Source organism: Antechinus flavipes, chromosome 2 (genome assembly GCF_016432865.1).
Source record: "Antechinus flavipes isolate AdamAnt ecotype Samford, QLD, Australia chromosome 2, AdamAnt_v2, whole genome shotgun sequence".
NCBI lineage: Eukaryota > Metazoa > Chordata > Mammalia > Dasyuromorphia > Dasyuridae > Antechinus > Antechinus flavipes.
This window is the reverse complement of record NC_067399.1, coordinates 184,402,356-184,410,429: the sequence shown is the minus strand read 5'-3', so window position 1 is coordinate 184,410,429 and position 8,074 is coordinate 184,402,356. Positions and strand designations below refer to the sequence as shown.

The 8,074-nt window shown below is 33.6% G+C and overlaps 1 pseudogene; it reads left to right on the top strand.

Moving 5' to 3' along the window:
• The first annotated feature begins 5,136 nt into the window (after positions 1-5,136).
• On the top strand, positions 5,137-6,703 carry LOC127546515 (stress-induced-phosphoprotein 1-like; annotated as a pseudogene).
• Positions 6,704-8,074: the final 1,371 nt, after the last annotated feature.

Below are 8,074 nucleotides of genomic sequence, written 5' to 3'. Positions count from 1 at the left end.
TCTGTCTGTCTCTCTCTCTCACACACACACACACACACACACACACAAGGGACATGATTTTACCCTGGCATTGAGAATACAATTGTCTAACAGAAATGAAACTATTTCTGTGAATTTTATAAATCTTTATTTAAAATGTTATCATGGTCCTTTTATCATGAAACCTTTGTTGGTTTTATCATCAAATGTTCTTTCAAATTTTTGAAAGATTCCCTCCTCTTCAAAATATATGTTTTTATTGACTTCTAGTAAGATTGCAGAGTAAGTTTTGATGTATAAACCAATTTCCCCTTCATCTCAAAAATTGAAAAATGTTCTAAAGAAAGGAAAATTGTGAGAATAAATGAAAGAAATTCTTAAAAAGAAATCCTTGCTGATGAATCAGAAGAATTTTTTAATAAATTGGTAAAAACAAAGAGGGTCTCTAATATTATAAGGAAATATTTAGAGTAAATAAAAAGATAACATCTACAGAGAAAGAGAACAAATCTCTTATTACAGTGATTAGTCTCCCAGAAGTGAAATCAGAATATATAACAAACCAATGAACAAATCAACATTGGTATAGATCAGAAGCTGAGTGATATAACAAAAGGAATATTTATCGAGAACAATTTTAAATCCTATCTGAAAGCTCTCATTTGCTTTTAAAAAAAAGATTTGAAAAGACAGTGAAAATGGCTGAGAGAATACAAAAATGCAGAAACATAATAAAAATAGTAAGAAAAGTAAAAAATAAAAATACATAAATGCTTAATGTTTCTATAAACCAAAATCTCTATCCTTGAAAGATCAACTAGTTAATGTGAAGTTCTTTTGCCTTCAAGGTGAGGAGAAGTAAAAAGAAAACAAGAGTCTATTTCAGGGAATCATTAAGAAAATTACCTTGAAATAATTGTAGATTTTAAGATGCAAATTCAGAAAATTCTTGAGGCATCATCAGACTGGAACTCCAAGTTTGAATCACCAATAAAACTTCTTAACAAGTTATAAATTATGGAGTCAAAGAAAGTATTTTGAAAAATGCCAGATAATTCACTTCTTCAAAGAACTTCAATTCCACAATAGCATCCAAGAAAAGACAGACTTGTTATAATAAAGAAACCATGTTAAATAACTGTCACTAAATAGAAATGAGCACTTCAAAGCTGCATATATCTTTATATAAGGAATACTACTTTCAGAAGAACCAGTAACTTATAGTTATTCTTACTGGGAAAACTAGGTATAATAATTGATTTTGAAACAGTCTTAGTGAAAAAAATAATAAAAATATACAAAAAGAAATAGTACGTGAAAAGATCACAAAGAAAAGACAAAACTAATTTCAATTTTGTCTAAGGGACACTTATGGGTCAAAGGTGGAACAGCTATGAGATAGTTTCTTTTTTTTAATGATTTCTTTTTTTTATTAATAGTTTTTTTTTTTTTTAGAGGTTATATGCACTGGTAATTTTACAGTATTGACAATTGCCAAACCTTTTGTTCCAATTTTTCCCCTCCTTCTTCCCCACCCCACCAGATGGCAGGATGACCAATACATGTTAAATATGTTAAAGTATAAATTACATACAAAATAAGTATACATGTTCAAATCTTTATTTTAATGTATAAAAATAATTGGACTCTGAAATAGTGTACAATTAGTCTGTGAAGGAAAAAAAAATGCAGGAGGACAAAAATATAGGGATTGGGGATTCTATATAATGGTTTTTAGTCATCTCCCAGAGTTTTTTCGCTGAGTGTAGATTGTTCAGTTCATTACTGCTCCATTGGAACTGGTTTGGTTCATCTCATTACTGAATATGGCCAGGTCCATCAGAATTGATCATCATATAGTATTGTTGAAGTACATAATGATCTCCTGGTCCTGCTCATTTCACTCAGCATCAGTTCATGTAAGTCTCCCCAGGCCTTTCTGAAATCATCTTGTTCGTCATTTCTTACCGAACAATAATATTCTATGAGATGGTTTCTTGAAGAATAACCAGAGAGAATTGTCCTAGAGTATAAAACACAGAGAGATTATTGACTGAGCTCTTTTTTTTTTTAAATTGGAATGTCATATTTGAAACTCATTACAACAAAAGTTTGATGTGGTTGCATTATGGTAGGGCATAATTCATGGAGCACAATTTTAATTAGGATGAATATGGGTAAATGGGTAAACACCCTCCCCCCCACACACACACACATACACTATGACAAATACCAAGCAAACTTTAATTCAACTGAGCAAGGAGAAAAGAATAGATATATTTGTGTCAGATAGTAGAAACAAGAAAACTGCTTAAGTAAAACAAGCTCTTCTAATATGTCATAGCTACTTTGATTCTATTTAACCAGATTTAGATATAATGCCACTTATACTTTTATTTTATTGCATTAAAATTTAATTTAATAGCGGAAGAACTCAGAAACAATGATCAATTGTAGATCTCGTCAGAATCTATTTTTTCACAATGCACTTATTGACTGAGTGGTCATTATGTTTTCAGTCTTGTTTTAAGGTATTGTGTTTTTTTTTTAATCATCAAGAATTCATTTTTCTTCCTCTCACTCTCCACCAAAAAAAAAAAAAAAAGGGGAAAAAAAACTCCTGAGGAAAATGGAAAAAAATACTGGAAACAAATAAGCATATTGAAGCAAAACAAATTCCAAAATTGTCTGTCTAACATACATGTTCCATTAAGCATATTAGTCTAAGATCTCTTGACAGGACATTGATTGCAGTCTTAATAAATGATCTTCTGGTATGATGATTGTACATTGGGTTGAACAAATTTTTAGATCTTTTTGTTTATTTTTGCAGTTTTGATATTATGATTTAAATTGCTGTCCTGGTTTTGCAAATTTCTCTCTATATCAATTCATACCAATTATACCCGAAACCACTTCTTCCATCATTGCTTTTAGCAAAATAATATTATTAAATTAACATTTCCTAATTTGTCTAGTCATTCCTCAACTTTTTTTCATTTTTAGTTTAGTTCATTAATATTATAAAAGAGTTGCTAACACAGAACAAAGCACAACCAGTTCTCTCTCTCTCTCTCTCTCTCTCTCTCTCTTTCTCTCTCTCTCTCTCTCTCTCTCTCTCTCTTTCTCTCTCTGTCTCTCTCTTTCTATCTCACTATCTCTTTCAGTTTGTGTGTGTGTTTATGTGTGTGCATGTGTGTGTGTATAGATCTACCTCTATCTCTGCATCTCTACCTCTACATGTAAAAAATGATTCTTTTTTTGTCTCTTCATCTTTTGTGGTTATAGACCAAGTAGTGTTATTCTGGTATTAAATGAAAGGCAATATCTAGTAACTTTTTGAATATAGTTTCAAATTACTTTCCAGACTGATCATTCCAAATTTACAATGTCATAATTTAGTTTACATAAAGAGTAATTTAAGAAAAATGGAGGATAGTATAGTGGAAAGATCTCTAAATCCAGGAAAGAATTGAATTGCAAATTATTCATTTTTAAGCTTTATGCATTTAAATTTCCTCAGTGTACATATGCTAAATTCCTCATCACCGAGATACTAGGAACTGTCTAAAGTAGGATGTTGCCAGCCGTACTCAAGCTGATCATTGAATAAAATGTACTCCATTTTATCATCACTTCTAACTCAGGAAAACTTCTATTTCCTTTTATAAATAAAACATGATTCTTGTCTTCTTCAACAAATCTTTCCAAGGAATCTTTTCCTTATCCTTAATTTCTTCTCTTTATCGTATTTCTGCATATCCAAAAGCCAACAAGGAAGAGTGCAGAGATAAAACTAACAGCAATGACAACAATTTTTCTCTTAAACATGATTGGGCAGAAATATAACCATTATTATTCCTTCCTTCTCTTTTGAAATTTTTGTTATACTTTCCATTCTCTCCAAATAGTGTTTCAATCATGAAGAATTCTGTATTCTGATCTACATAATATTTATTCAACTGTTTCCTCCTTTTCTCCAAATACATATTTTAGCCTCTTTTGAAATTCACTCAATGATGGACTTTTTATCATTCAGTGGTCCTAAAAACTGAGAGAAAATAGAAGATAAAATAACAAAGATGAATTCTGCATCATGGAATCAGGAAAATATTCATTTAAATGTTTATTTTTTTCTCAGTAGCTATATTTATTTAATTCATCATTCTTTATTTGATAGCTATATAATCAAATCACTTAACTTAATCAAATAAACTTCTAGATTCTTTTGAAGAAATTTCTCAAAGTGTGTCTTTTTGCCTCTTTTTTCTTCAATGATTAGGCTCAGTAATCATTTTGTTTCCTAGACTCCATTCACACAGTCACCATTTGATGTCATTATCAGTTCTCTCCTGACTTATTATAGTGTTCTCCTAGCTGATATCATAATTCCAGGTCTCTCCTCTCTTCAATTTCTCCATTATACAACTGACAAATATGTGTTTTATAACAATTCTGATTATATCATCTCCCTATTCAAAAGTCTTCTAACATAACTAGGAGAAAATTTAAATGTCTTTACTATTTGAATGCTATATTATATGTCTTCTCTCACTTTTCCTGGAGTTTTATACATTGTTTCATTTTATATACTCTAAAGTAAGCAACCAGTCAACTAATTGCTCATATATAATATTAAAGTACTTTTCTCTTTGCATTTGCACAAGTTGTCTTTAATACCTATAATAAACTCTTTGCTCATTTGCATGTTTTAAATCTTTAGCCCCTTGTAATGCTCACCTTAAATGCTATTACTTCCTTTTCCTTATCTTCTCTCATTTCTGACTTCTGAAATTACATTTTATATATATATGTATATGTATATATATGTAAATGGAATTTATGTGCCTTATGAGAGGTGTAACACTTCCACTTTTTTTCTTCAGAGATCCAGAATGTTTTGCTGTTTCTTCACAAATAGCAGGTATTTTCATTGATTGCTTTGATGTGACTTCAGGATGTGAACCTTAATACAGTTATTGCTTTTTATCATATTTTATATCTTATTTAACTACAACATAGTCTTGAATTTTTAGTAGTGATTTTCTTTGATTTGTGATTTTTTTTTTTCATTTGGCCTACTAAAATATTTGTTCTCTGTCATTTGTTTGGGGACTGACTGATTGATTCACTACTGCCTTGGCTCCAGCCCAGACCATGGATCTGGATGCCCGTGTTATGACCACGCTGAGTGTACTCTTTGGTGTGCATATGAGCAGCATGGATGAAGAAGGAAGAGGAGGTGGTGTCCCCCTTTCCCCTCTCCCCAAGAAGGAAACCAAGCTGGAACACATGAAGGAAGATCTTCCTGAGAACAAGAAGCAGGCTCTGAAAGAAAAAGAGGGGGGGAAATGATGCCTACAAGAAGAGGGACTTTGCCAATTCCTTGTAACATGACTGCGTCAAGGATTTTGACCCCATAAACATGTGATAACCTACATTACCAATCAGGTAGTGGTGTACTTTGAACAAGGAGACTACAATAAGTACCAAGAACTCTGTAAGAAAGCCATGGAGCTGGGGAGAGAGAATTAAGGACTATCAACAAATTGCAAAAGTTTATGCATGAATTGGCAACTCTTACTTCAAAGAGGAAAAATACAAGGAAACCATCAACTTCTATAACAAGTCCCTAGCCTAGCACAGGACCCCAGATGTCCTCAAGAAATGCCAGCAGGCTGAGAAAATATTAAAGAGGGGCAGGAGAGGCTGGTTTAAATCAACTTATACTTGACCTTGGAGGAAAAGAACAAAGGCTGAGTGTTTCCAAAAAGGAAACTACCCTCAGTCCATGAAGTATTGCACAGAAGCCATCAAGAGGACCCCCAAGGATGCCAAACTGTAGTGTTCTGATTGGTTTTCTGGAGATCTCTTGAGCAGCCTTTATTTTAGCAGAGTAATCACTACAAGAATAACCACGTGTTAAAGTCCAAATACTTTATTGTCTTCTTGCCACAGTGGTGTAAGATGTAGTGATTTTCTCTCCTTGGCTCAGAGAGCTTGAGCTCCTGCCTCCAGTCCTCTGTCTTCTCCGAGTCTGACCCTGATTGAGTTTGTCTCAGTTTATATGCTCTATTATAACTAGATCATTTACAGTATACTGAGTATAAACCAATCATTATGTCACTAGGGAACCATTATTTGTTGTAAGATTAAATCAATCATATTGAATTTGGAGAACTATTAATCAACATGCTAAACTAGATAACCATTGTCTCATCAATTGCACTTAGTTAGGATCTTGTAAGAATTCTTGTTTTAAGCACAGAGTTCTGGCCCATAATGCCAAACTGTTCAGTAAATGCACAGCTTGTTACACCAAGCTTCTGAAGTTCCAGCTGGTGCTCAAGGACTGTGAAAGAATGCATCCAGCCAAAGCTGACCTTCAAAAAGCAGCTGCTCTCAAAGCCATGAAGGACTACGTGAAGGCAATGGACATCTAGCAAAAGGTCCTATACCTGGACTCCAACTGTAAAGAGGTGACCAATGGTTACCAGTGCTGTGTGATAAGCAAGTACAACCATCAGGACAATCCCAAGGACATGAAGCAGTGAGCCATGGCCGAACCCGAGGTGCAGCAGATGAATGACCCAGCCATAGGTTGATCTTGGAGTAGATGCAGAAGGACCCGCAGGAGCTCAGTAAGCACTTAAAGAACCCTGTAATCACCCAGAAGATACAGAAGCTGATGAATATGGGTCTTATCACAATTAAATGATGACTTGTGAAGCCCCCCTCTCTCTCCCATTTTCTATGCAAAGAGAAGCTGGGACCATAGCCAGAACAGAGAAGGGAATTGAAGAGACCCCCATCGTGTCTCTATATTTATACATATACATGCACACACACACACACACACACACACACACACACACACACACATATCTGGAGAGAGAGAGAGAAAAAAAACAGACTTCCATCCTCCTCCCTCCCATGCCGTCACCTGGAAATTACCCAGCATATGCAAGTTCTCTTCATTGCTTCCCTTTTCAGCTTTGCCTCCTCTCCTCAGGCTCTTTCCCAGCCTCTCTTTTCCCTACTTAGTTGGTTTTCTTTTTTATTTGGGGCAGTGGACTTGTCTGGAGCTCTCCGTGGCTCCTGCTGCCCCTGTTCATTGTTAAGTCCACACCCCCATTACCTCCAAATAAAAAAAGCCAGTTGGCATGATTATGGATTATGGGTTAAAAAACCAAACAAAGAAACAACAACAACAATAACAAAATTCTATTGTTTGCACACAAATTCCCCAGATTAGTTGAAATTGAGTTTCAATTTCTTCTAGATTCTCCTGCTCTATATTTACCTTCACTTTCTAATATTTATGGAAATTTTTCTAATGATTTGCTTAAAATGTGATATTTAACTTCCAAGTATTCACAGATAGTTAGTTGTAAAGCCAAGATTCTACTTCATACCTTCTGACTCTTAAGGCAATAATTTTTTCACTATAACATTTTGATTCTCTGAAAACATTTCTCTAAAAAAAAATCCAGAATCTTAGGATTATAAATTTAAATATGAAACAAACTTTATACATCTTCTAGTCTGTTGATTATTGAAATTTCTTCTCATTAATCCTTTACATTTCTAAAAAAAAAAAAAAAAGAACACTAATAAGCTATTGTTTATAGCATATTTCTTTTTTTTTCTTTCTGAGGCAATTGGGATTAAGTGACTTGTCTAGGGTCACACAGCTAGGAATTGTTAAGTGTCTGAGGCCAGATTTGAATTCAGGTCTTGCTGATTTCAGGGCTGGTGTTCTATCCACTGCACCTACTAGCTGGCCCTATTGGTTCAATTCCTAAAGGGACTCATATCTATTGAAACAAGTACATTAGAAGTTAAAGCATTTAAAATTATTATAAAAAGAATTTGGTCTTCCTGACTTCTTTAAAGTGATTTGGGTATTTCCAGTACTCTCAAGACTACAGTTTGAGAATTTCTTCTTTTCTCAAAGCTTTTCATTTTATATGCAATTTAATATGATCTGGGGAGCAGTTTACTGAATTGTCCAAAGTCACAAAAGTAGTAAAAGTTCATTTCTCCAAATATTTTGTCTTACAACTATGTCATTTTTGAGAACTCTAATCACCAC